Here is an 8100-nt window from a genome sequence, read left to right as displayed (position 1 = left end):
ACATGCTGTATTTGTGGTAATAATCACATGATATTCATGAATTTGCTGCAATACAGGGGAGGTCAACCCCAACATTTTCTTTACAATAATATGTTCTACGCAAGCCCCACTAGTCTAAACATGATGTTCTGATTAATATTGTGTTTGTGGAATACGAATTAAGCAGCAAAATCCACCTGTTTTTATCCATCTCAGGGAGCGGCCATTTTGTCACTTGTTGTCGACTGAAAATGACATCACAGTTGCGCAAGGCTCAGGTAATAATAAATGGGCAGAATTTGCTTCTTAATTTATATTCCACACATTCAATTGTAATCAAAATGCTGTGTTTAAACTAGTGGGAGTGCATACACCATATTATTGCAAAGAAAATATGGGGGTTGACTTTAACTTTAAAGATTTGAATCCATCCATTTTCTATGCATTCTTCCTCGTCAGGGTTATGAGTAAACTGGAGCCTTTGACAGCTGAATTCGGGGTAGAGGTGCAAAACTGGTCACCAGCCATTCACAGGACACATTATAATCGACAAATGACCATTCACTCTGTTCATCTAACTATGCCAGCAATGTTCAGTGACAGGAGAGCAATTAATTGCTCTTACATAAGATGGCAAACGGTACATAGTTAACCTGCTTATCCACGATTATTATTTTTTTTTTTTTTTGGTGGTGTGGCATGAAATTTTCCGGTGTAAATATGTGCCTCGTATCAATTAGGTTGAGAAACACTGGTTGCTTGGTTCCAGCCAAGCACAAAGCTTGCAAGGTGACGCTGGAGAAGTAATATTTTGCTTTAAGTTGGAAGAGAGAATAGAAGAGAGCAAGTTGTCAGGAAGTTTAACAGACTCAGTGCGGAACCAAGCTGAGTTTGTGAAGAGTCCCTGGTGTGTGCCTGCTGTCTGCGCCCATTCCAGCCTGTGACGGTTGCTCTTTTTCAACCACCTCATCTCTGCACGGAGCCCCAAATGTGCTTGGGACCGCTTTCGGAGAATGCGGCAGATAAGATTACGGCATATTTCTGCTCAGTTTAAACTAAGAGGTGGTGAGAGAGTGAGCAAGATGATGAAATTGAAACTAAAAATCACATCCAACTATTCACCCTTTAAAGACTGCTGACAGACACATTCTGGAGAGAGATCACGAAGATGTTTGCAGTGCGGTAAATTAGCATCTATTAGGTACAGTTAATTTGGTTTGATTTCCTGTCGTTGGGATAACATGGCAGATTAGTGGTTAGTAAATTTGCCTCACAGTTCTGAGGTCTGGGGTTCAAATCCCAGGTCCGTCCTCCTTGCGTGGCATTTGCATGCATTTGTTGTTTTTTTCTGTAGGTGCTTCTCCCCATATTCCAAAACATGCACGTTATAGGTTTTATTAAAGTGAATGGAATAAATGTGAATGGCTGCTTTTCTGTTTGTGTTTTGCGATAGTCAGGCAACCAGTCCAGGGTGCACCCTCGCTCAAGGTCTGCTGGGGTAGGCTCCACCTCACTTTGACCCTAATGAGGAAAAAGTGCTATTTATTTTTTAATGCTATAGTAAAAGCAAAACACACTTATCACTCCTTAGATGCTAGCTGAACTGATGTCCCACCTACAAGTATTGAGTTAACAAGTAATCATAGGTGAACTGAGTTTTGTTTTCATTTTTGAGGTGTATTTTCTTTCCGGGCAGTTTTGGTTGAACTCTAGAAGGTTCCACTGTATTAGTGTTTATTTGTCTGATCAAATTGGGACAAATGAAGGTTTTCACAATCAGCAGCGTCCGCTCTACCCGAACAAGGCCGTGTATGGCAATGAATGAGCGGCCAGATAACTGCTGCTACAACATCTTGTCAGTCAGCATAAATGTAGAGAAGTGTTACTCAGTAACAGAAAATCACTCGATGAGCTGTACACAGAATAATGTAGGCTTGTATGGCAGGGTTGTCGCATTTTTATTCTGGGCGGTGGTCGAACCGTCCATTCTGACTCAAACGTCAATAGCAAAAGTGACAAAATTATGGACTTGTATTTTTTCGATAATTTACTTCATTTGTTTATTTCCAGTGACATAGAGTTGGCCATTAGAATTCGATGGGGGTGACCATTTGATTTATGGGAAGGGGCAACGTCCTATTATGGCATGAAAGTACAAAAAGAGAAGATAATCTTTGAATCATTTTTTCTTTGTGTCTAAAAGACACCATTCCAGCTCCGCTTCAATACAATACGGTGCTTATTGGTCACTACCCCAGTTGGTCCCGATGCAAGTGTGCAATAGTGGAAAAAAGATATTTGGATCCTCCTCAAAATGTAATTGGTTTTTGCTGCGCTCATGGACCACCTCTCTACAAGCGTTCCTGTAAATTAGTGGTATCGTTTTTATGTGCTAACAACGCTCACGTTTTTGTGCTCGGTAGATGTAATAAAGAGAATTGGAGCTGATCTCTTTATGTACCGTATGTATGCAAACATCTGCTGTGGCCGTGACAAACATAAAAGTCTCCTAACGATACGTAATTACAAAGTATATGATTGTAACGGCACATGAATGCGCTCCCATCTATTAGGTGTCAGAACCAGAGTCTGCATTCAGGCCTCGGTTGCATGTTGGTGAACGAGTTTAAACCAGATGAAATGATGAAGAGAGGACCTGCAGGCACAAGGCCATTAGTGAACTGTAGACTGTTTGGCACGGGGCCACGTGGAGGCACTTCTGTACTGAGCCGCTACACTAACAAGACGGCAATGGGGCCTGGCAGAAGCACAATTACAACACACGTCTTTTGTGCAGGTGGCTTGTTATTTCAAGCTTTTTATTTTAGATTTTGAGCTTTTTTTTTTTTTTTTTTGAAAGAAAGCAATTGAATATAGATGTATTCACATATGTGCAATTGAGCAGCATGTGTTTTGTAGCTTGCTGCTGTTACTTATCTGAGAAATTGGTGCTGGCTTTGGTTTGACCACGGGCTTAAAAGATGACATCAGATCGTAGTCCAAATGTACCATGTAAGTTTTTGAACACGGCAGTTGTTCTTAAGTGTCTTTACTTTATGGCCCCCGTTGATAAGATCGGAGCAAATGATTAGAGAAATTCGACCTCGCGGCTGAAAAAAAAGGGGAGGGCATTTTTTTTTGCGCCCAAGGGCCGCATTTGATTAACCTACAACACGGAAGGACTGACAGACGTGAGACTTGAAAAACAGACAGCAGATGCTTTGAATCATAACGCAGTTTGCATGGACTTAAATAAAGAAGAAAAAGGTGCATTGGTGCGCTTTGCTGCTGGGAGGTCAGTTTGTCCGTGACCTTGCTGCGAAGCAAAACATGTGAGCTTGGGCGCTTCGGGACTCACAGCGGGAAGGCTCTGGGTTCGTTGCTCGACTCAGACTTTTCTGTGTGGAATTTGGATGTTCTCTTTGTGCGCTCACTGGGTAGTCCTCCCACACTCCAAAAATATATAGTCGGTTCATTGAAGACTCTAAATTGCCCATAGGTGTGAACAGTAGTGAGTATTTTTGGCCCGACTGTATTTGTTGCTCTATAGAGTCCAATCTCACCCCTGAACAGGATAAGCGGTACAGCAAATGGAAGGATGCTGGGGGCCTCATTGCTGCATGTGACCAAAGGATTTGTGATTTGATTAGGACTATCGCATTAGTCCCCAAACTCACATTGCAACTGAGCAAGACTCCTTCAGTGGTATGTCACACTACTACAGTGGAATCATGCATACACCGAGACGTTCATGTCAAACGAAGTTTTGCTTTTCCTCTTTTTTTTTTTTTAAGCTTTTCTTGCAATTAGGCTTAAAAGACGTGCCAATACGTGTTATCAAATCAGTGTACATATTGTTTTTATAACGTAAAAACATGTTTCCTCTTTTTTTTTTACTTCAAGATGGTCAACTGATTTTTAAACTTGAATGACGAGATGTGTGAAGTTCATTTTCAATGCAATGCACATTTGTATGATTACAGTTTGCTTTTTATGATGGTAAATAGTGTTCAAAACCAGAGATGGGCATTTTACTAAAAATTGAGCGTCCATTATTCGCCATCCGTCTGCAGCGTGGTTACCCTTCCGTTGTCCATCATTCGCCTTTTTTTCGGCGCGGGGGGGAATAGTACCCGCCTATAGGCCGGTCCACCTCTGATTTTAAATTGGCCTCAGTCAGCGAGTCCGACGTCAATTTTGTCATTCATCATTATCATTAATTTGTTCCTTTTATGCCAGGTAGGAATATTAACAAGTGAGATGTATGAGATGCCCCTGAATGCAACACACATCCGCATAGTGCTGTTGTCATTCATATTTCGGTTTTGTATACTGTCGATCCACCGTTTTTCACGGTTTATTGAACAGTGAATTTTTTGTGGATGATTTACACTCCCCTAACAGTTGTTAAAATTGCATGTATTGTATTTATTAAAAAAAATAGGTAATAGTTAAAAAAAAAAAGGGGTCAACCCGTTGTCAGGGGGACCGAACCATGGTGAACGGGCACTTAAAATAGCTATTTTTCAATGAAAGTAACTGTCTTTGCTAATTTTATCCACCAGAGGGCGCAATGACGACCATTTAAAGGACCACATACCACTTAAATGACATTCTGAAATTGACTGCTACTCAGAATTTGACACCTGATAGTGATGCAATTGTGAATGCAAAAAGATGCCAAGCTTCAGGAGCAAAGTAAGCCTACTTCATATGAAGTGCTGAGCCACCTTTGCAATGTGAAGAATACAGGTCTGTGAAAATTAACACCTTAATGTAGAAATATTTCAAGACAATGAATTTTGCAAAATGTCAGTTAACAGCTTAAATCCAAAAGAGGTTGGTTTTGTGGAAAACTTTTATGTTTTTTTTCCCCATGCACAAACACAACTTGCATTTCTTATATATACAGGCAGATAGCTGCACGTTCTTTCTAAATAGTTCACACTTGAGTTTGTATGGTGTGATGAGTCAGTTGGGATTGCCAAGATTTCCAGACGGATGCGGAAATTTAATAGACCCACTTTGATCTTATGTTGCACATAAAATAATAAATAAATGAAAAAAAACTGATCCATAATACTGTTGAAATTGCAGTCGTTTTAAGGAATTTCCAATTGCTCCTATGATTTATTTTGGAACAAGATAATCGATAAATTTGAATATTTTTCAAATGTACTTGTAATTATTCATACCAAAACAATGGGAAAAATATGGAATAGTCGTTATTTATTGGACCACTTGAGATTAAATTGTGGTGAATAAAGCAACAATTTGGTCTTTTCCTTCCGAGCACCACAATGCCAACTGAGTCATCATGTACAAACTGTTTAAAACTTTACATTTCACTTAGTTATGTTACAATATCTTGGGGTTTATGTTCCAAACCACCCCTCTGAAAAATAAAATATGCACAGTAGGATAGTAGTAGTATTTATTTCATTTTTTTAAATAAATATTTCAAAGCTTTATGGATAATACCAATACTATATGCATGTGAGGTGCAGGTGATATATTTGTTCCCTTGGGGTCACCATCCTCATGCTCTGCAGTAATGTAGACTTGGCTGGCTGTTAACTGGCTAAAGCTAAATCGTTAGTGACAGTGCGCGTTGAGTGACTCGGCGTCAGTTGTGGCAAGATGCATGCTTGTGTGAATATGTGCCTGTGCTTATTTTGTCACCTTTGTTCAATCAAGCAATTAAAGTTTTCATTTATTAAAGTTTAAAATTAAACACTAGGCTGACCTGTTTTCTGAAGCTGAGCCGTGATTGGTCGTTACCTGAGCCCTGAGTAGTTGTGATGTCATTTTCGGTCGACAGAAGTGGCAAAAATGGCCGCCCCCCTGACATGGCTAAAAAGGGGTGGGTTTTTCTGCTTAACTAATTTTCCACAAACGCAATATTAATCAGAATGCCGTGTTTCAACTAGTGGGCCTGCTGGGAACATATACTTGAATAAAATATGTTTGGGTTGATTTCCGCTTTAAGTTTGATACCTGCGCTGAATTGCAGCTCTAGTTTGCTCTGTTCAGCCAGCGTTAGTCCCGTTTTTAAACACACCTCGCTCTTCTTCCCAGAGTCCAAACTATTATTAGCAGCCCTGGCTTTCTCCTCCGTGCGTAAAAATAGAAATACACTTGTCCATAACTGGCACCCATTGACACAATAGCCCCTCGTTCTGGAGACGTAGCTCCTCCCAGTGCGCGCGCGCGCGCGTGTGTGAGTGTGTATGTAAGGGTGTGTGGGTGTGGGTGTGCGTGTGTGTTTGTGTGTAGGGGTGTGCATGCGTGTGTGTGTGGCGGGTGGCTGACAGCTGGGCTCGCCTACATGCGCTCCAGCTCCAGTCTGCTAAGAAGCTTCATCCCCAAATAGGATGACCGTCGGCGGCTGTCGTGGACGAGCCTGCGCGCACCTCAGTGACCGTCGCCACAACCGGGACTCGCGCTTCACTATTCCCGTGGGACACTTTTAGAGCCTCCTCAACAAATCGGCGTGTGTTTTTTCTTTCTTTCTCGTTCTGTAGTGTGGATTTCGAGATGGATATTCCGATTTGAGCGCCGCGCACGCATACACACAAAAAGAAGAGACGCACAAGAGAAAAGTAGCGCTCGTATTGTTGTGAGTCGTTGCGTTTAGAATCACATTTTATGGATTACTATTAGACAAGAGTCGAGCAACCGCAACGAGATCCGTCCATTCATGAGCTGAAGGTAAGAATTCGTTGTTTTCGTTGAACTTCAATGCGTTTTTATTGCCTTTTATTTGAATCGCTCTTTTCGCTGCCTACGGGAGGAGGCTGGTTTGTGTATAACCGGGCGTCAAGTGCACCGGCCAGCAAGGCTCACTTTCCACTTGAACAACTAACTTCACCTTCTTATAAAGCGATTTGAAAGTTTGAACAGCACATTTGAAGGCAAATGGTGATTATGTTCCGTGTTCCTCCTACCGGTCCGTTTATTCTGGAGTACCTATCCGCGCGTAATCATTTTGATGTTGTTTATCCACATGGAATAAGTAAGTGTCATTTTCTGGAATGCTATATATTGCAGATTATTACATTTAAATACAATGAAACACATAAAACAACTGTAGTAAGATGTCTTTTATAGTTCAAAAAGATGACTCTTTTGACCAAATGATTATCGTTTACTGCTGGTTTAAGATTCTCATAAATCCTAACAAACCCATTACGGATAAATAATAAAAATGATGAAATGATTAATACACATTGCTCATTTATTGAATGTAATGCTATTCAAACGACGGTAGTGATTTTCATGCAGATATGAAGAGGATGTGTCCCAAGCCATGCTTTGGGATCACATAAATTACTGGTAATGCGATATGAAGCTATTGATCATGTATTGCTCTTATTGGGTTAAAGTGTGGTAGCAGGCTTTGGCTGCTGGGGTGTGTTCAGGGACTGCATGTGCATGGTGAAGGGAAACCATTAGTGGTCACTATTGCTCTAGTCTCATATCATCAGTATTGCAATATCTAATCAAATGTGTTCTTTTGAAAAGTTGCTGTTTTCATGCTGTTTGGAGTTGCTTTTTTAAACAAGTGGAGAGAGAGAGAGAGAGAGAGAGAGGCCTCACAAGCCACACGCGAAAGCCTCCAATGGCAACACCCAGACACTCCCAGTGGTTTCCTCCTCTCTCTCGGGATGACCAACATAAAGAGCTCACATGATTTTACATTGGGAGCAACCTAAAGGGTTAAAAAAAAAAAATCCAAGATATTTTGAGGCACTTTGACCCCATTTCTGTTGTCTTTGAACAACTAATAGATTTCCATGTCAAATTGCAAGATTAAAAAAAACATTTTCTAAGAAAAAAAACATGCCCTCAGGGCACACACATTTCTTGGAGGCATTTTAGAGAAGGGCTGTAAATCTGGCCACGCTGTCTTCTAGAGGCTCAAAAAAAAACAAAAAAAAAACAGTGCTTATCTGCCTTGTAACAATTCACCCACTGCTCTGACTATGTTGTATTGCGAATAGATGCATTACGGTAAGACTACCTTGGAATCCAGCCGCGTAGAGCTGTATGCTGGAGCATTGCTCTGTGGAGCGTTTGATCTGCCGATCCTCTAACAATAGCAATTGTGTGTGACTGATG

At 40.9% G+C, this 8100-nt stretch overlaps 1 protein-coding gene across 4 annotated transcripts in view; it reads left to right on the top strand.

The window, feature by feature from the left end:
- The first annotated feature begins 6178 nt into the window (after window positions 1-6178).
- The window catches only part of sema6a (sema domain, transmembrane domain (TM), and cytoplasmic domain, (semaphorin) 6A), a 138671-nt gene continuing 136749 nt past the window's right edge, over window positions 6179-8100 (top strand). For 2 of the 4 annotated variants that reach the window (XM_086030176.1, XM_086030174.1), the window contains exon 1: window positions 6200-6690. The gene's annotated coding sequence lies outside the window, so the exon portion shown is untranslated. Of the gene's footprint in view, window positions 6691-8100 lie in introns of all 4 variants that reach the window. The other 2 variants (XM_086030173.1, XM_086030172.1) reach the window with 2 other exon arrangements.

Source organism: Filicampus tigris, chromosome 5 (genome assembly GCF_054856515.1).
Source record: "Filicampus tigris isolate MCC_2025a chromosome 5, RoL_Ftig_1.0, whole genome shotgun sequence".
NCBI lineage: Eukaryota > Metazoa > Chordata > Actinopteri > Syngnathiformes > Syngnathidae > Filicampus > Filicampus tigris.
This window is presented reverse-complemented; position numbering and strand designations above follow the sequence as displayed.